We start from the raw sequence: 20918 nt of genomic DNA on the forward strand, positions 1-20918 counted from the left end.
AAGAAACGATTCTAAAGTGCATTCTGAAGTACATGCCAATGTTTCTTATTCTTTATTTAAATTTTCTATTCCAATTTAGAATCAGATATCCTGGGGTTTTTGTTTTGTTTTCCTTTTTGGTCTCCATGTAGAGAAATCCAGAATGGAAAATACCATCATTAAGAAGCTTGTTGAGCCATCTGTCTGACTGGGAGGCTATTTCCCGTGGTTCTAACTAATGGCAATGACTTTGAATTTTATTTTAATTTTTAAAAGGAATGAAAAAAATTCTCACTTTTTTCACTGTACTGTATGAAAGAAAAATGTTCACAGTGGTAGGATAACTGTTTTCCTCTATTTTGAGAGCCCTCTTCATCAGTTAAGTACCACTAACCAATTTTTAAAGAAGAGTTAAGATGTTTGTCTCAGAAAAATAAAAACAATAAAAGTGTTTATCAAGATTTCCTTCTCCAAACTAAGGTTCTATTTTGCTTGTAATCTATCCAGTTTTTTCTCAGGCATTAAGCACTATACTAAAATTGGAATAGAAAAACAAAACACTTTATTTTAGAGCACCTATATCCAAAAAGCTAAAGTGAAGAACAAAACAAAACTTACTATACTTTGTGCTGTATTGAGCTTTCTTCTTGCTTCTCACTTAAATGTTTGGTTTCAGAATTTTCAGATAACAAAATTGTCTACATTAAATTACTTGAAGTTTCCCCATAGTTCTTAGGGCATATATATTACATTGTAATAATCTCAAAGTGATTAAATCTCAAAGTTTTAATAAAGTATACAAAATTATTTCAAAATTTAATGTATTTGATAATACTACTATCAGAGACTTTGCTTTCAGTCAGGATGAAGAAAAGAGGACTTGATTTACCCTCCTGACTAAAATAACAACAAAAAACTAAAATAATATAAAACAATAATTTTTAAGGCACTAAAAACTTAGCAACAAAGAGTAGTGATTCTTCAGAAATGGGAAGCAAATGAGGGGAGCCTTATGGTTGTCCATGGTTACTGCTTTATGACAGTTCTGAGGCCATGGTGAAGAAAAGATTAGCCCAGTTGGAGACCGGAATTCTCCCTGAATTGAGGAAACAGAACTGACAGGAACAGAGGACCTAAAATTTGTAGGGCTGACTACTGGCGATTATAGAACTGCAAAATTTAAAGAGAAATTTGGGAAACTGTAGAGTTTCCCCCTCAAGTGCTCAGCAGAATACTGATTAGCACTCAAGTGTAAGAAAACAATCCAAGGCTAGGGAAAAAAATCACCTAAAGGATTAATGGTAAGAGGGCTGCAAATAGTGATGTTTCCACCAAGCATCCCAGACAACCTCATGAATCATGTTGCATTAGGTAGAGGTCACAGAATGGTCTTGCCTCAATAGTAGAGAATAATTAGCCCTATACTGAGCACTGTGCCAATTCTGCCTAAAATTCTTCCAAAAAGACAAAAAGGATCAAATGACTCCCCTGATACTTGACCACTTCCTAGAAGACAATATTTATAAAATATAAAAATATCAATTACCCAGATAAAATTCACAGTATCTGAAATTTAATAAAAATCATCAAACATATAAAGAGGCAGGGAAATATGACTACTAATAGAGACAAATCAATCAAAATGAATGCAGAATGGACAGAGGTTTTAGAATTAACAGACAAGCATACGGAAAGAAATACAACTGTATCTCATATGTTCAAAGACACATAGATGCCATTAAAAAGACTCAGAACTTGTAGTGATAAAAGCAGTTGGGTAAGTGAAAAATATCCTCGGTGGTATTACAGCAAATTATACACTGCAAAATGAAAGGTTTGTGGACCTAAAAAGAGAGGTTCAAAGGTTTATAGCAAGAAAAACTGTCTTACATGAAACTCAGAGAGAAAATGGAATCAAATCAAGTGAGCAGGCCATAAAATAACTCTCAATGTATCTAAAAGCATTGAAATCATACAATGTATGTCCTACAATATAACCACAATAGATTTAAATTAGAAATTCATAAAAAATTCTCTAGGAGATATCCAGATATTTGTACATAAATAACACAATAATCCATGTGTCAAAAAAATTAGAAAGTATTTCAAATTCAATTAAAATAAAGGCACACAAAATACAACAGATTCTGGTGACATTGCGGAGAAGGCAACATTTTACACTGCTGGTGGGAGTGTAAATTAGTCTAACTATTGTGGAAGACAATGTGGTGATTCCTCAAAGATCTAGAAGCAGAAATACCATTTGGCCCAGCTATCCCATTACTGGATACATACCCAAAGGCATATAAATCATTCTATTATAAAGATTCATGCACATGTATATTCACTGTAGCATTATTCACAATAGCAAAGACATGGAATCTATCTAAATGCCCATCAATGATAGATTGGATAAAGAAAATATGGTACATATACACTCTGGAATACTATGTAGCCATAAAAAAGAATGAGATCATGTCCTTTGCAGGGACATAGATGGAGCTGGAAGCCATTATCTTCAGTAAACTGAAAATGCAGTAACAGAAGACCAAAAACCACATATTCTCACTTACAAGTGGGAGTTGTATGATGAGAACACATGAGCAGGAACAGAACACACTGGGGCCTGTCAGGGGTGGAGGCGTGGGAGGAGGGAGAGCATCAGGAAGAATAACTAATCGATGCTGGGCTTAATACCTAGATGATGGGTTGATCTGTGCAGCAAACAATACTGGCACATGTTTACCTATGTAACAAACCTGCACATCCTGCACATGTACCATGGAACTTAAAAGTTGAAAAAATTAATATAATATAATATAATATAGATATAGATATATAAAAATCTGTGAGATGTGACAAAAACTGTGTTATATTGGAAATTTGTAACACTATATACCTATACTAGGAAAGAAGAAAGTTCATAAATCATGCTCTTCTTATTAAAGAACTAAAAAAGAAGAGCAAATTAAACATAAAGTAGGAAGATAAATTATAAAGATCAGCATGAAAATTAGTGTAGTAAAAAACAGAAAAACAATAGAAAAATAAAAGAAACCAAAAGTTAGTTTTTTAAAAATATCAATTGATAAACCTCTAGCTAGACTGACCAAAACAAAAAGAGAGTAGACACATGTTGTCAATATCAGGATGGGAATATAACATTACTACCAAGATTTGATAATAAGATTATAAAATGCTTCCCCTCTCTTCCACCCTCCCATTATATCAACAGGGTTCCTGTATAATAAAAGTAGATTACAGCCGAAAGAGCTGTCAGGTGCACATTCTACTTAAGAAGGAGTTTTTAGGGAAACTCAAAGATAAAACAAATAACAAGAACAAGGATATTAGAGAAAATAAAAGACTGAAACGTATAGCTACAAGAGACTTTAAAATTAGCCCAAATCCTAGTCAGATTGATGTAACACCTCAAAATAAAGGACTGCTTACCTCTGTTTCTTTTGCCCAATACATCACGTTAGCTTTAAACAAAAAAGTTTAAGTCTTGCCAAAAGACACAAAAAAAATGTCTGAAGATATAAAACAAACAGAACAAGACTCATATGTGATACAGATTTTGGAATTATCAGACAGAATTTAAAATAACTATGATTAATATGTAAAAGTCTCTAAAGAGAAAAGTAGACAACATGTACTAACAGGTAAATAATGTAAAGATAAAGAAAATTCAAGAAAGAATTAAAAAGAGATTCTAGGAATAAAAAATGCTAACAGAAATGCAGAAATGCTTTGATGAGCTCATCAGCAAGCTGGGCATGGCTGAGGAAAGAATCAGTGAAGAAGCTGAAGATCTATCAATATAAACTTTTTGAACAGAAATTAAAAGAAAAATTAATTTTAAAAAGCTACACAATAGAAATTTCAAGATCTGCAGAATTTCTCAAAATATTCAGCATATATGTAATAGGAATAGTAGAATGAGAATGAGAAGACAGAGAAGGGAGGAAGAATATTTGAAGTAATAATGGCCGAGAACCTTCTAAAATTAATGATAGACACCAAACCATAGAGCAAGAATCTCAGTGAACACTAAGTAGGATGAACACCAAAATTAAAGCAAAAAAAAAAAAAATCCAAAACTGTACTTGATTATAGCAAATTCAGATTATTGAAAACTAACAATAAAGACAAAATCTTGAAAGCAGCAAGTAGAAAACAAAACACCTTACTATAGAGAAATAAAGAAAGTTAAAAAAATATATTATACATATATAAATGGCTGATATATATATGATATATACCATATATATCAGAGAAATAAGGAACAGTTATATATATATATTCTTTATATATATGTATTTTGAAGGCTAATATATATATTATATATTATATATATTGTATATATAATCAGCCTTCAAATAAAAAACATTCTGAAATAATTTATTCACCACATAAATATATACATATACATATATCTACACACACACACGTCAGCCTTCTCTTAAAAGACAATGGCAGCAAGAAAAATTGGAGCAACGTTTTTAAAGTGATGAAGGAAAAAATTTACCAAACTAGAATGACTATATCTAGGAAAATTACTATTCAAAAATGAAGAAATCTTTTCTCTGACAACCTAAAACCAAGGAAAATTATTGCCAACAGAAGACCCATACTATTAAAAAAAGTTAGAATAAATTCTTCAGTGAGAGGAAAAATAATCTAGAACACAAAATCAGATCTACACACACAAAAAAGAATAATGTCCCAGAAGGAATAAATAAAGGTAAAATAAATAAATAATTAAATTGATCCAAAAGATAAATTTGCATTCAAAACCATAATCACAATTATATATTGATTATAGAATATGTATACATAAAATGAATGACATCAATGTTATAAGGGAGAGGAAATGGTAATACTCTGCTATAAGTTGGGTGCATTAATGTAAAATAATATAGTATTATTTGAAGGTATACATAGATTAGTTGTACATTTACAGTATATGCAAACTCTAGAACAAACACTAAAATATTCAAAAAATAAAGCATAATTTTAAATGCTTAAAGGATAGAAAATGGAATCATTTAAAATATTTGATTAAAACCAGAGAGGGCAGAAAAAGAGCAGATTAAAAAATTAAAACTTTTGCTCTTTGAAAGGCTTTCTCATTTTTCTTAGTCGAGTGATACTTAACAATTTACTTCTCTTTCCTTTCTGAATAAATGCAGAAGTGTTTCTGTTTTTCAATTTCCAAATCTGCTCTCAGTTTTTAAAATTAATTTTTAAAATGCCTAGTAAAAATTGTATATATTTATGGTGTACAGCATTGTGTTTTGATATATGTATACAATGAAGAATGGTTAAATCAAGCAATTTAACATATGCATTACCTCATATGCTTACAAAATTTTTTGTGGTGAGAACATGGTTCTCTCAGTGATTTTTAAGTATACAATGCATTGTTATTAACTACAGTCAGTGTGGTGTACAATAGATCTCACGCACTTATTCCTGCCATCTAACTCAAATTTGGTGTCTTTTGACCAATATCTCCCCAGTCCCTTCACCTATGCTGTTGGTCTCTGGTAAATGCTGCATTATGTTCTTTTTCTGAGAGTTCAACTTATTTAGATTCTACATATAAGTGGATCTATGATGTAATATTTGTCTTTCTGTGCCTGGCTTATTTTACTTGACATAATGTTCTCAAAGTTCATCCATGATGTCACAAATAAGAGGATTTCCACCTCTTTTAAAGAGGAATAGTACTCATTTTGTACATATATCACTTTTATTTGTCTATTCATCTATTCATGGACACTTAGATTGATTCCAATATCTTAAAAATTGTGGATAATGATGCAATAAACATTGGAAGGAAGATATCTTTTCTACATAATGATATCATTTAATTTGGATATATACCCAAAAAGGGATTGCTGGGTCATATGGTAGTTCTATTTTTAATTTCTTTAGGAACATTCATGCTGTTTTCCACAATAGCTGCATCAGTCCACATTCCTATCAAGAGCATGCAAATGTTCTCTTTTCTGCAAACTCTCCCCAACACTTGTTATCTCTTATATTTATGTATAAGAGATTCTGTTAGTATGGTTATTTTTAGAGAATAGTCATCCTGACAGGATGATGCAATATGGTATTTTATAGTAGTGTCATGTGTATTAAATGGTCTTTCTTTTCAGGATTCATTAAGAGGAACAATATTCTTTAAAAAGGAGACTTGCAAAACATATAGCAGAGGAAGGAGCAGGCAGCAATCTTTGCTATTCTTCATCCTCTGCTGGTGATACCCAGGCAAATCGGGTCTGGCGTGGACATCCAGCAAACTCCAGCAGACCTGCAGCAGAGGCGCCTGACTGTTAGAACGAAAACTAACAAACAGAAAGGAATAGCATCAACATCAACAAAAAGGACATCTAGACACAGAAAGATCACTAACATCAAAGACCAAAGGTAGACAAATTCACAAAGATGGGGAGAAAGCAGCGCAAAAAGGCTGAAAAATTCCAAAAACCAGAGTGCCTCTTCTCACAATTCCTTACCAGCAAGGGAACAAAACTGGATGGAGAATGAGTTTGACAAATTGACAGAAGTAGGCTTCAGAAGGTGGGTAATACAAACTCCTCCAAGCTAAAGGAGCATGTTCTAAGCCAATGCAAGGAAGCTAAGAACTGTGAAAAAAGGTTAGACACATTGTTAACTGGAATAACCAGTTTAGAGAAGAACATAAATGACCTGATGGAACTGAAAAACACAGCACGAGAACTTCACGAAGCATACACAAGTATCAATAGAAGAATCAATCAAGCAGAACATAGGATATTAGAGATTGAAGATCAACTCAATGAAATAAAGTGAGAAGACAAGATTAGAGAAAAAAGAGTGAAAAGAAATGAACAAAGCCTCCAAAAATATGAGACTATGTGAAAAGACCAAATCTACGTTTGACTGGTGTGCCTGAAAGTGACAGGAAGAATGGAACCAAGTTGGACAACACTCTTCAGAATATTATCCAGGAGAACTTCCCCAACCTAGTAAGGAAGGCCAACATTCAAATTCAGGAAATACAGAGAACACCACGAAGATATTCCCCGAGAAGAGCAACCCCAAGACACATAATCGTGAGATTCACCAAGGTTGAAATGAAGGAAAAAATGTTAAGCACAGCCAGAAAGAAAGGTCAGGTGACCCCCAAAGAGAAGCCCATTGGACTAACAGCGGATCTCTCCACAGAAGCCCTACAAGCAAGAAGAGAGTGGGGACCAATATTTAACACTCTTAAATAAAAGAATTTTTCTTTTTTTTTTTTTTTTTTTTTTTTAGAGACAGAGTTTTGCTCTGTTGCCAGGCTGGAGTGCAGTGGCATGATCTCAGCTCACCACAACCTCTGCCTCCTGGGTTCAAGCAATTCCTCTGCCTCAGCCTCCCAAGTAGCTGGGATTACAGCCACGCACCACCACACCTGGCTAATTTTTTGTATTTTAGTAGAGACAGGGTTTCACCATGTTGGCAAAGACGGTCTCAATATCCTGACCTTGTGATCCACCCACCTCGGCCTCCTAAAGTGCTGGAATTACAGGTGTCAACCACCACGCCTGACCAAGAAAATAATTTTCAACCCAGAATTTCATATCTAGCCAAACTAAGCTTCTTAAGTGAAGGAGAAATAAAATCCTATACAGACAAGCAAATGCTGAGAGATTTTGTCACCACCAGGCCTGCCTTACAAGAGCTTCTGAAGGAAGCACTAAACATGGAAGGGAACAACCAGTACCAGCCACTGCAAAAATATACCAAATTGTAAAGACCATCAACGCTATGAAGAAACTGCAACTAATGGGCAAAATAACCAGCTAGCCTCATAATGACAGGATCAAATTCACACATAACAATATTAACCTTAAATGTAAATGGGCTAAATGCCCCAATTAAAAGACACAGACTGGCAAACTGGATAAAGAGTCAAGCACCATGGGTGTGCTGTACTCAGGAGACCTATCTCACATGCAAAGACACAAAGCCTCAAAACAAAGGGGTGGAGGCATATTTACCAAGCAAATGGAAAGAAAAAAATAAAAAGCAGGGATTGCAATCCTAGTTTCTGATAAAACAGACTTTAAACCAACAAAGAACAAAAGAGACAAAGAAGGGTATTATATAATGATAAAGGGATCAATGCAACAAGAAGAGTTAACTATTCTAAATATATATGCACCTGATATAGGAGCACCCAGATTCATAAAGCAAGTTCTTAAGAGACCTACAAAGAGACTTAGACTCCCAAACAATAATAGTGGGAGACTTTAACACCCTACTGTCAATATTAGGCAGATCAATGAGACAGAAAATTAACAAGGATATCCAGGACTTGAACTCAGCTCTAGACCAAGCAGACATAATAGACATCTACAGAACTCTCCACCCTAAATCAACAGAATATACATTCTTCTCAGCAACACATCTCACTTATTCTAAAACTGATCACATAACTGGAAGTAAAACACTCCTCGGCAAATGCAGAAGAACAGAAATTACAACAAACAGTCTCTCAGACTACAGTACAATCAAATTAGAACTCAGGATTAAGAAACTCATGCAAAACCACACAACTACATGGAAACTGAACAACCTGCTTCTGAATGACTACTGGGTAAATAACAAAATGAAGGCAGGAATAAAGATGTTATTTGAAACCAATGAGAACAAAGACACAACGTCCCAGAATTTCTGGGACACATTTAAAGTAGTGTGCACTAAATGCCCACAAGAGAAAGCAGGAAAGATCTAAAATCAACATCCTAACAGCACAATTATAAAAGAACTAGAGGAGCAAGAACAAACAAATTCAAAAGCTAGCAGAAGACAAGAAATAACTAAGATCAGAGCAGAAGTGAAGGGGATAGACACACAAGAAAACCCTTCAAAAAAAAAAACCAATGAATCCAGGAGCTGGGTTTTTTTTAAAAGATCAATAAAATAGATAGACCATTAGCCAGGCTACTAAAGAAGAAAAGAGAGAAGAATCAAATAGACACAATAAAAAATGATAAAGGGGTATCACCACCTATCTCACAGGAATACAAACTACCACCAGAGAATACTACAAACACCTCTACGCAAATAAACTAGAAAATCTAGAAGAAATGGAGAAATTCCTGGACACATACACCCTCCCAAGGCTAAACCAGGAAGAAGTCGAATCCTCAAATAGACCAATAACAAGTTCTGAAATTGAGGCAGTAATTAATAGTCTACCAACCAAAAAAAAATTCCAGGACCAGATGGATTCACAGCTGAATTCTACCAGAGATACAAAGAGGAGTTGGTACCATTCCTTCTGAAACTATTCCAAACAATAGAAAAAGAGGTACTCCTCCCTAACTCATTTTACAAGGTCAGCATCATCCTGATACAAAAACCTGGCAGAGACACAAGAAAAAAAGAGAAAATTTCAGGTCAATATCCCTGATGAACATATATATGAAAATCCTCAGGAAAATACTGGCAAACCAAATCCAGCAGCACATCAAAAAGCTTATCCACCACAATGGAGTCAGCTTCATTCCTGGGATGCAAGGCTGGCTCAACATATGCAAATCAATAAATGTAATACATCACATAAACAGAACCAATGACAAAACCACATGATTATCTCAATAGATACAGAAAAGGCCTTTGACAAAATTCAACAGCCCTTCATGCTAAAAGCACTCAATAAACTAGGTATTGATGGAATGTATCTCAAAACAATAAGAGCTATTTATGACAAACCTACAGCCAATATCATACTGAATGGGCAAAGACTGGAAGCATTCCCTTTGAAAACTGGCACAAGACTAGGATGCTCTCTCTCACCACTCCTGTTCAATATAGTATTGGAAGTTCTGGCCAGGACAATCAGGCAAGAGAAAGACATAAAAGGTATTCAATTAGGAAAAGAGGAAGTCAAATTGTCTCTGTTTGCAGACGACACGATTGTGTATCTAGAAAACCCCATCTCAGTCCAAAATCTCCTTAAGCTGATAAGCTACTTCAGCAAAGTCTCAGGATACAAAACCAATGTGCAAAAATCACATGCATTTCTATACACCAGTAACAGACAAACAGAGAGCCAAATCATGAGTGAGCTCCCATTCACAATTGCTACAAAGAGAATAAAATACCTAGGAATCCAACTTACAAAGGATGTGAAAGACCTCTTCAAGGAGAACTACAAACCACTTCTCAAGGAAGTAAGAGAGGACACAAACAAATAGAAAAACATTCCATGCTCATGGATAGGAAGAATCAGTATCACGAAAATGGACATATTGCCTACAGTAATTTATAGATTCAGTGCTATCCCCATCAAGCTACCGGATGACTTCCTTCACAGAACTGTAAAAAAAACTACTTTAAATTTCATATGGAACCAAAACAGAGCCCACATAGCCAAGACAATCCTAAGCAAAAAGAACAAAGCTGGAGCCATCATGCTACCTGACTTCAAACTACAAAGCTACAGTAAGCAATACAGAACGGTACTGGTACCAAAACAGAGATATAGACCAATGGAACAGAACAGAGGCCTCAGAAATAACACCACACATCTACAACCATTTGATCTTTGACAAACCTGACAAAAACAAGCAATGGGGAAAGAATTCTCTATTTAATAAATGGTGTTGGGAAAACTGGCTAGCTATATGTGGAAAGCTGAAACTGGATCTCTTCCTTATACCTTATACAAAAATTAACTGAAGATGGATTAAAGACTTAAACATAAGACCTAAAACCATAAAAACCCTAGAAAAAAACCTAGGCAACACCATTCAGGACATACGCATGGGCAAAGACTTCATGACTAAAATACCAAAAGCAACGGTAACAAAAGCCAAAATTGACAAATGGGATCTAATTAAAGAGCTTCTGCACAGCAAAAGAAATTATCATCAGAGTGAACAGGCAACCTACAGAATGGGAGAAAATTTTTGCAATCTATCTGACGAATGGCTAAGATCCAGAATCTACAAAGAATTTAAACAAATTTACAAGAAAAAACAAACAACCCCATAAAAAGTGGGTGAAGGATATGAACAGACACTTCTTAAAACAAGACATTTATGCAGCTAACAAACATATGAGAAAAAGCTCATCATCACTGGTCATAAGAGAAATGCAAATCAAAACCACAATGAGACACCATCTCACACCAGTTAGAATGGCGATCATTAAAAAGTAAGGAAACAAGAGATGCTGGAGAGGATCTGGAGAAATAGAGACGCTTTTACACTGTTGCTGGGAGTGTAAATTAGTTCAACCACTGTGGAAGACAGTGTGGCGATTCCTCAAGGATCTAGACCCAGAAATACCATTTGACCCAGCAATCCCATTACTGGGTATATACCCAAAGGATTATAAATCATTCTACTACAAAGACACATGCACACGTATGTTTATTGCAGCACTGTTCACAGTAGCAAAGACTTGGAACCAACCCAAAAGGCCATCAATGATAGACTGGATAAAGAAAATGTGGCACATATACACCATGGAATACTATGCAGCCATAAAAAAGGTTGAGTTCATGTCCTTTGCAGGGACACAGTGAAGCTGGAAACCATTATTCTCAGCAAACTAACACAAGAACAGAAAACCAAACACTGCACGTTCTCACTCATAAGTGGGAGTTGAACAATGAGAACATATGGACACATGGTGGAGGGGCTCACACACTGGGGCCTATCGGAGTGTAGGGACCTGGGGGAGGGATAGCATTAGGAGAACTATCTAATGTCGATGATGGATTGATGGGTGCAGCAAACCATCATGGCACGTGTATATCTATGTAACAGACCTGCACCTTCTGCACACATATCCCAGAGCTTTAAGTATAATTAAAAAAAAGATCAACTTCATTCATTATTACAGGTATAAAAGTTAAAACCACAATGAGAAACATCAATTAGATTGGCCCACGTTTAAAAAAGAACTGACCCTACCAAGTGCTAGTGTGCATTGGAACTCTCAGATACATCTGTCAGTAAGTAAAATGGGACAATCACTTTGGAAAACAGTTTGACAGTTTGTTACAATGCTAAGCAAACATTTACCACTTAGTTGAGCCATTCTATTCTTAGGTAGACTTTACCCATGAAAAATAAAAGCATATATCATACAAAGATTTTTAAAAAGTTCATAATAGCTTTATTTGTAATAGATGAAATTTGGAAGCAATTCCAAAGTCCATTTCCATATGTACCGATGAACAAATTATGGTACATACATACAATGGAATGCTAGTCATATATTCAAATGAATCAACTATACACTGCAATATGGATGAATCTGAAAATATGCTGAGTGAGGAATCCAGAAGAAAAAAAAGAATACATAGTATATGAATTCAAATATATACCAAGAAATTTGAACTAATCTGTAGCAGCAGAAAGTAGATCAGTGATTGACTGAGGTTGAAATAGAGGTGAATTGTAGGAGGATGGGATTAAAAAAGGCATGAAGAAACTTTGTGGAATTATTGACGTGTCTGAAATCTTGGTGAAATGCATTCACCAGATATAAGCATATGTCAAATTTTCTCAAGGTGTACACTGTCAATAAGTGCAGCTTAGTGTGTGCCAATTACTCCATATAATAAAGCTGGTAAAATAAAAACATATTTTTGTAACATAATGTTGACAAATAATGCTTCCATGTGTATTAAATGGTCTTTCTTTCCTGAATTCATTAAGAGGAACAAGATTCTTTAAAAAGGGGACTTGCAAAACACATAGTAGAGATAGAGAGTATGGGAACATTTCTGACTTTAGAATATCAACTATTACATCAGTAGATGTAAATCAGAGATTTAGGAAGTGAGATTTTATGTTTACTAATCTCTAACCATGAAATGAAGTTATAGCTCTACATGCCGAATTAAAAGGGCATCAGAGCAACTAGTATTAGCTATTTTCAGCCAACTGGATGTGCAAAGCAACAGCTCCATCTTTCACATTCCATTTGTATTTTATTTCTTTCATTTTTTCATCAACGTTTATTTTAAGTTCAGGGGTACATGTGCAGGATGTGCAGGTTTGTTACATAGGTAAATGTGTGCCATAGTGCTTTGCTGCACAGATCAACCCATCACCTAGGTATTAACCCCAGCGTGCATTAACTATTCTTGCTGATGCTCTCCCTCCCACTGCCCCTGACGGGCCCCAGTGTGTGATGTTTACCCCACCATGTGTCCATGTGTTCTCATTGTTTAGCTTCCACTTATAAGTAAGAACATGTGGTGTTTGGTTTTCTGTTCCTGCGTTAGTTTGCTGATTCTATTATAAAGATCCATGCACGCTTATGTTCATTGCACACTATTCACAATAGCAAAGGCATAGAATCAACCCAAATGCCATCAATGATAGATTGGATAAAGAAAATATGGTACATGTACATCATGGAATACTATACAGACATAAAAAGGAACAAAATCATGTCCTTTGCAGGGACACGGATGGAGCTGGAAGTCATTATTCTCTTTATTTTTAACAGAAATCCGTGCTGATATTGTCGCCATGCTCTCTACGATTCTTGGATATATATTGGAATTTGTTTTCCTATTACATTTAGACTGAAAATTCTGAGAGAGCCCCATAAATATTAACTTTTGTTATAAATATTTTACCAACGTCAAAAATTCGCATAAAATTTGTTTTTGCAAAAACTTTCCCATGAGCTTAATTTCCAAGTATGTGTGATTTTAAGCAATTATATGTTGTATAAAATTTTATTTTATATGTCAGTTCACTAACATAAATTCATTGCAAATAATAAAATACTGCCTCAAAATTTTTCATTCTTAAGATACTTGCGATGACAAATTTCCTTTTATCCAGTGTGGTTCCAGTTACACCCACCATATTTTTGCCCATGTGCCACGATCTACACCTACCTAGCTTGTGGCTGTACTCTGAGAATTAGAATAACCATTTTGTGTAGAGTTCAAAAAGATTTGCAAGACAATTTAAGACAAACTTTCAGTGTAAAATATCTCTGTGGGATTTAAGTCACATACTGTAGTCTGGTGGCTGCAAGGGTATATAATAAAGGAGAAAGAGATCACATTATTTCATGCTTATTGTGACACATATATAAAAGTCTTCTATTGGTCATGATAATCTCCAGGAATAAATTTAACATGTGGGACTCATATAAATACATTTAGAGTCAAAGATAGCCAAGTCATATATTTAAATTCCATCTGTTTGAAGGAGGGTTTCATAAATTGAGAATATTATGGTATTTAAATCAACGAATTTTTAGATTTACTATGATTTACATTCTTTGTCTTACAAAATGCACACTTTTATTTTCATTACGTTAACATTAACAATAAAATATCCCTGCTTACATTTTACAAACTTTGTTTTTTATGTAAAAAATTGCACTATTATAAACATTAAATACTTCTTTAATATTTATCTATTTTTTCTAGTAATTTTTCTTTAACTTTAAATCCACAGATATATCCCTGACATATTTTGGCATGTTAAAACCAATTCTTTGACTTGTCTTCTTTAATTCTTGGATAAATTATAAGAATGTGAGACCCGATATACAATTAACAAAAAAACTGTCATGTGGAATACTACAAATTACAACATAAAAAGGAACATGATATAACATTTCACAATAAGCAAATGTCAGTGTACCTGTAATTTTTTTCTAAAGCCTTCGAAAATATTTTAAAAGGTCATAGTATAAGATGACTTCAGCAATAACAATCTGAATAGAATGCAGAAAATATTTCCTTACTTTTTCTATCTAGAAAATGGAACAACCAAATTAAGCTCTCTCATACCAGAATGTATCAGATAAATGATAAATTTAACCCCATTTTTCCTCATATCATTTAAACAATGGAGCCAATTAAGTGGAACATTAAAAACTGATGAACCAAAGAGTGGCATAAAATAGCAATTAGAAATAATGAGTTCATGAAGTAAAATGACAAGGAAGAAGTCATCAAAGACAGTATTAGAACCAATAATTAATGAGAAGTGACAGTGAAGAATTGAAATGCCAAATTCAATAGCGACTATGATTGACGGTGTCTTAGATAGACTGGTAAGATAAAAACACCTCCAGAGTTTAGGGATTTTTCCACTGTTGACTTAGTATAGTTAGAGAAGAAAAAATATCCTTAAAATTAAGCTACTCTAAGGATGACATCCAAGTAAATTATCTTATATTCATAAAGAAATCATTTAAGTTTCTCATTCCAACTTTAGATATCTTTTGCTTCAAAATGATCATGGTTTCATTCTGTTAAATATAAATACTTAAGGTCTATCAAGTATATCAGGACATACGCGATGTATCAGGAACTTCATCTGTCCCTCCAAAACTTAGATCTGGTATGTTGTCAGGCTGAGGTCGATATGATATAAGAGGAATACAATGAATAATTAATAGGATGTCTGTATCCACCAGGCCAACACTGAGCCAATAGAAGGTATATATGTATATCCTATATGTGTGTGTGTGTGTGGGGAGGGCAGGTGTGTAAAAGGATATATTTCAAGGACTTGACCTTGGCTTGCATGATCATGGGATCTGGATAGGAATGTCTGAAATCTGCAGGATAGGCTGGCAGGCTGGAAACTCTCAGACAGGCTTTAAGGCTGGAATTTCTTCTTCCTCATGGAAAATTCCATTTGTTCCTGAGGGCTTCAATTGATTAGATAAGGCCCACTCATGGTACAGAGGATAATCTCCTTTACTTAAAGTCAACTGATTGTAGATGTTACACACATCTGCAAAATACAGCAACACCCAGATCAGTGTTTGATTGAATAAAGGGTGCTACAGCCAAGCCAAGTGGACATGTAAAAGTAACCCCTCCAATCTCCAACTACCCTTTCCTTCCCAGAAGCATTTCCTCTTTGCAAGACAGATTTCCGAAAGAAACTCCCATTGTCTAAACCTTAGCAATTAGGCCCTCCTTTAGGAATAGTCCTTGTGAGAACACAGACATAAAAATTGGGGGGATTAATAGGTACAAACATACAGTTAGATAGAAGGAATAAGTTCTAATCTGATAGAAGAGCAGGATGACTATAATTAACCACAACATACTGTACTTTAAAATTAGCCAGAAGATAGGACCTGAAGTGTACTCAACACATGGAAATGATAAATCAATGAGTACCCTAAATATCCTCAATTGATCATTACACATTCTCTGCATGTAACAAAATTTCACATGTACCCCATAAATGTGTATTCATGTAATGTAACAAAAATTTAAAAAGGCCTGGGGTAGACTGCATCTTTGATAAAGCTATGGCAATGGCCCTGATATCTATTGTTCACGCTTAGTGACTGATGGCCTCTTCCTTTGAATCCCACGCTGCCCAAACATACACTGGAGTATGTAGGATGACTGTAGTGTTGCTTTATTGCTTTAGATCACCTTTGCTTGGTGAACTGAGTGGGGAAAGGAGAACAGAGTGGGGAACTGATAAAAGTGGTTGAGGTAGCATATATGACCCTTTTATTTTAAATAGAATTTAACTACATAATTGTGGTCAACCTGCCAATTTTCATGAATTCAAACCCTTCAAACATATGATAATATATATTTAACATCATTAAAATTACCAAATGTTATGATTTTGAGGACATAAGACATTTTCAGTTTTTTTCTTTATCCCATGCTAATGTTCCAGACTGAAAGAAATTACTTTTTTAAAGATGAATCTTATTGAAGGTGAAAACCAAGGGAAAACTGGTAAGTTAAATGCTGATGGGATCCTATAGGAAAATTAAGTCAAATTACAAAATCAGAGCTAAGACAAAGCAGCCTGGTTACCAAAAAAACTGCAGAATAGGACAAATTGTGATAAAAGTTCAGAATCTCAACACAGACATAAACAAACAGCCACTAAATCTGCATTGGGAATTATTGCTTTATGTGAAGTTTCGTAGATTAGTCCCCCACATTTAATAATTAGACCCTTATGACATAGACCCTATGAATCAAGCCCTTTCTGAAACTGCGTGGTTCCATAACCTATATTTGACCTCTCACTATCCTCTTTTGACCTCAGGTTACTTCTCAGACACTAAAAATTTGAGTTCCTCTTTAATTTCCTTTTTCTTATGAAGGTAATTTTCATGTGACCACCTAAATCTTATATCTGACCTAAAAGGTTATTTTATTTATCTTTTTTTTTTTTTGAGATGGGAGTCTCACTCTGTCGCCAGGCTGGAGTGCCATGGCGTGATCTTGGCTCACTGCAACCTCCACCTCCCTGGTTGAAGCAATTCTCCTGCCTCAGCCTCCCGAATAGCTGGGATTACAGGCATGCACCACCATGCCCAGCTAATTTTTTTGTATTTTTAGTAGAGATGGGGTTTCATCATGTTGGCCCGGATGGTCTCCATCTCCTGACCTCAGGTGATCTCCCCGGCTCAGCCTCCCAAAGTGCAGGGATTACAGGCATGAGCCACCACACCCGGCCTTATTGCTCATTTTTAAAAGAATTTAGCATGTTACCATTCATCATTCTTCATCCCCCATCTTAACCTTGCTTCATGCACCTCCTAATAAAATATTAATGGAAAAGTTTTACTTAATATTTGATTGCCTAACTTTATATATGTGGTTCCACATAGAGATGGAAAACCATTTCATCACAGTATAAGTATACTAATTTTTAAAAAGGAAATATTTTCTATGCTATAAGGTATTACTATTTTCTGTGCTATTTGTTTTCTTGTCACAATTCAACAGCACAAGCAAGCAAATTATAATAATAAGAGATTTACTTTTGGCAACAGAAACGGCTTTCTTTTTTCTCTAATGCATGTCTTAAAACCTCCTCCCACATGGCCAAAGACATAACGGCAAAGGTATTAAAGAAAATCTACTATTGAATTTCTTACTGTGGTAAAAGCATGACACAATCACCCACCCTGAATTGAGATGACCCAAATTTACACGAATAGAACTAGAAATCTTGGGAAAGCATGCATATATATTTAATTTTCCCCTGTCAATGCACTGCTTTATTGTAGGAACTGTAATCTCCTATGACATATAACATTCCAATGATTCAAGCCATCTGAGAAAGACATTTAGATGAATGTAATTCCTTTTTGTATTGATCTGGGAAGGAGGAAAGAAATATGAGAATTCAGTGCTGACTTCCCAATATATCTTTCAGGGTAATTGGCATGGATAAACTGCCCTGAACATGGAATTTGATGAAAATCTGTTATTTTCATTTGTGTCTATTCAGAATTTTTCTTTTCTAGAAATCCTCTTTGTCATCTCCTGACTCCCCATCTGTACAGGAATAGATTCTCATGTCCAAGTTGTCCAACTCACGTACCCTATGACCTTTCACATGTTAATTCATCCAGAGATGCATGGATGGCTCAAGTGGAGTCAATCAGAGTTCTTTTTCAGGATTGGATGTGCATTCGGGAAGAGAGAAGCACTCTGCTCTTATGATCTTATGAATGGCATAAACCCTGCAAACCTAAGAAAGCTATGGACCATTTTTGACACCTTGTGTAGAAAACCTGCCTGAGAATCACAGAGAATAACAGGAAAAGAGTCAATTGTGGACATCTGTGAGTGACTAAAATTGTATCTGTGGGTGTACTTTAGAAGTAGAAAGATAGAGGTAATAAAATAGAAAAATAAATAACGTTGTTTCAAATAGTTATATTTTCATGGAGAAGTATTTATCTGTAAGAATGCACCTCAGTTTTGTTTTGTTTTGTTTTTACATTTTTGTTTGTTTTTGTTTTTGAGACGGAGTCTCTGTCTGCCGCCAGGCTGGAGTTCAGTGGCACCATCCTGCCTCACTGCAACCTCCACCTCCTGGGTTCAAGCAATTCTCCTGCCTCAGCCTCCCGAGTAGCTGGGACTACAGGCATACACTGCTACACCCGGCTAATTTTTTTTTTTTTTTGGTATTTTAGCAGAGACAGGGTTTCACCATGTTGCCCAGGCTGGTCTCGAACTCCTGAGCTCAGGCAATCCACCAGCCTCGGCCTCCCAAAGTGCTAGGATTACAGGTGTGAGCCATCACACCTGGCCAGAATGCCTCTCAGTTTTTAAGATACAAACTGAATGGTACACATCTAACTCTTAATAAGAGTTTCAGTTAATGACCATATAGGAAAAATGATATTAATATCTCAGAACATAAAAGTCCCCAAGGGGAAAAGTCTATAGGTTTTACTTCCAATACAATTGGAGGAATATCAGAATCACGTGTAAATGGTTTGAAAAGCTCCCTAAAAGTCAGCAAAGAAGTGGTACATTGCAAGTGCTACTGGTTTTGAGCATATATTGCTGTGTTGCTTTATCTGGTAGGTAACAACTACGTTAATTTTTGGTGATCAGAAAGCAGAAGTGGTGCTTTAGGCATTTTACACCTTGGCATGACTGTTTGTTACTTATATTAAAACATTTTTCTGTATATTTGTTACATTTTGAGAAATTGACAAGCGTTGTAAATAAATTGTAATTATTTCCCTTTTAAAATAATGGAAAATAGCCTCCCTATTTACATTCTCAAGCAGAATGTCTGTTTTTAGAAATGTATTACCAACATTAAATGAGATATATATAATAAACTTTTAAATAACAATAATAAATTAAATATTAAACATTTATATTTAATATATTATTAATAAATGTCATGTGATACATAAATATTAAATATTAGGTAATACATTTAAGAAATTTGAGCAGGCACAATAAGTTATTAACACCTGAAGTATTAATAATAGCTATGTATAAAAAGCCTTCTGAGAAAAGAATACTTCCAAAGAAAAAAAAAAGAAAAAAATTACAATACCTACTAATTTATCTATGTATCTGTATTATTTTGCAATTTTTTACGACACTGAAAACAGTAGCATAGATGAACATGTTACAAACTTTTGATATGCTTGGATCCCCTGCCCACACCCCCTGCCCGCAGCTTTACTCAGGTATGATTGACAAATAAAAATTGTATATATTTAAAGTATATAATGTGGTGTTTTAATACACATATACCTTGTGAAATGAGTACCATAAACAAGCTAACATATCCATCACTTTACCTAGTAACCATTTTGTGTGGTGAGAACACTTGAAATCTCTCCCAGAAAATTTCAATTATGCAACATTATTAGGTCTAGTTATCACGCTGTGTGATATGCTTGCCTTTTGAGATGCCTGTTACCAGGAACTGTTTCAGATCTGTGAATAATGTCATTTAAATATAATCTGTATGACTACATAGATATAAACTAAGTCAATGTATTTAAAAGGTAGTAAGTGAAACCTATACATGGTAGATAAAAAACGAAACAGACTGGTAGGTCAGAGAGTAAATAAAGTTGGTTTCCATTCTGCACTTTGTGCTCTGTGAGGTGGTGAAATTTCCTCCTTGCCTCTGTGTTCTGCCCAGGTGCCAGAACTGGCAGCTCTCCTGCAGAATGTTCACTTACATATTAAAAAGCATCAGTTATAACCCCTTTCATAATGCCTTTGGGTGCTTCTTGGCTGAGAAAAATTATTAAAATAATGAGGGTTTCTTACTCCTGGAGAAGCTAAATTGTTAATGGTACTTACGTTTCTTTCTACTTAGGCTGTTAAAAAAAAGATGGTTTTCTGTCCAGTAACACAGCCAAGGCTGTGGTTATTTCTCACTCTTAAATTGCTTTCTCTTTCTACTTTATCAACAGAGCAGTCTCTCTTGGCAGCTCTTTCAGACACTGGCCTTCACTAATTAAATTAAAAGCAAATAAAAGGAAAGAGAAAGGAAAGAGAAAGCAACTTTGAAGACAGCCATGATGTCTTTTTTCTCCCTCCTCAGGTCATGTTTGTTGCTCCCCAACAGTAGCTCACAGTACTACAGTATTCATTCTATTTCTATTGTATAACCCTTGTCCTGGCATAT

At 34.9% G+C, this 20918-nt stretch overlaps 1 long non-coding RNA gene across 4 annotated transcripts in view; it reads right to left on the reverse strand.

The window, feature by feature from the left end:
- LOC134736658 (uncharacterized) overlaps nt 1–20918 on the reverse strand; it is a 232281-nt gene that overhangs the window by 144633 nt on the left and 66730 nt on the right. For 2 of the 4 annotated variants that reach the window (XR_010120800.1, XR_010120802.1), the window contains exon 3: nt 12131–15761. The exons of the other annotated variants lie outside the window; for them this stretch is intronic. This is a non-coding gene — a long non-coding RNA (uncharacterized lncRNA). Of the gene's footprint in view, nt 1–12130; nt 15762–20918 lie in introns of those variants that run through there. 4 annotated transcript variants of the gene reach the window in all.

This window comes from Symphalangus syndactylus, chromosome 5 (assembly GCF_028878055.3).
Source record: "Symphalangus syndactylus isolate Jambi chromosome 5, NHGRI_mSymSyn1-v2.1_pri, whole genome shotgun sequence".
NCBI lineage: Eukaryota > Metazoa > Chordata > Mammalia > Primates > Hylobatidae > Symphalangus > Symphalangus syndactylus.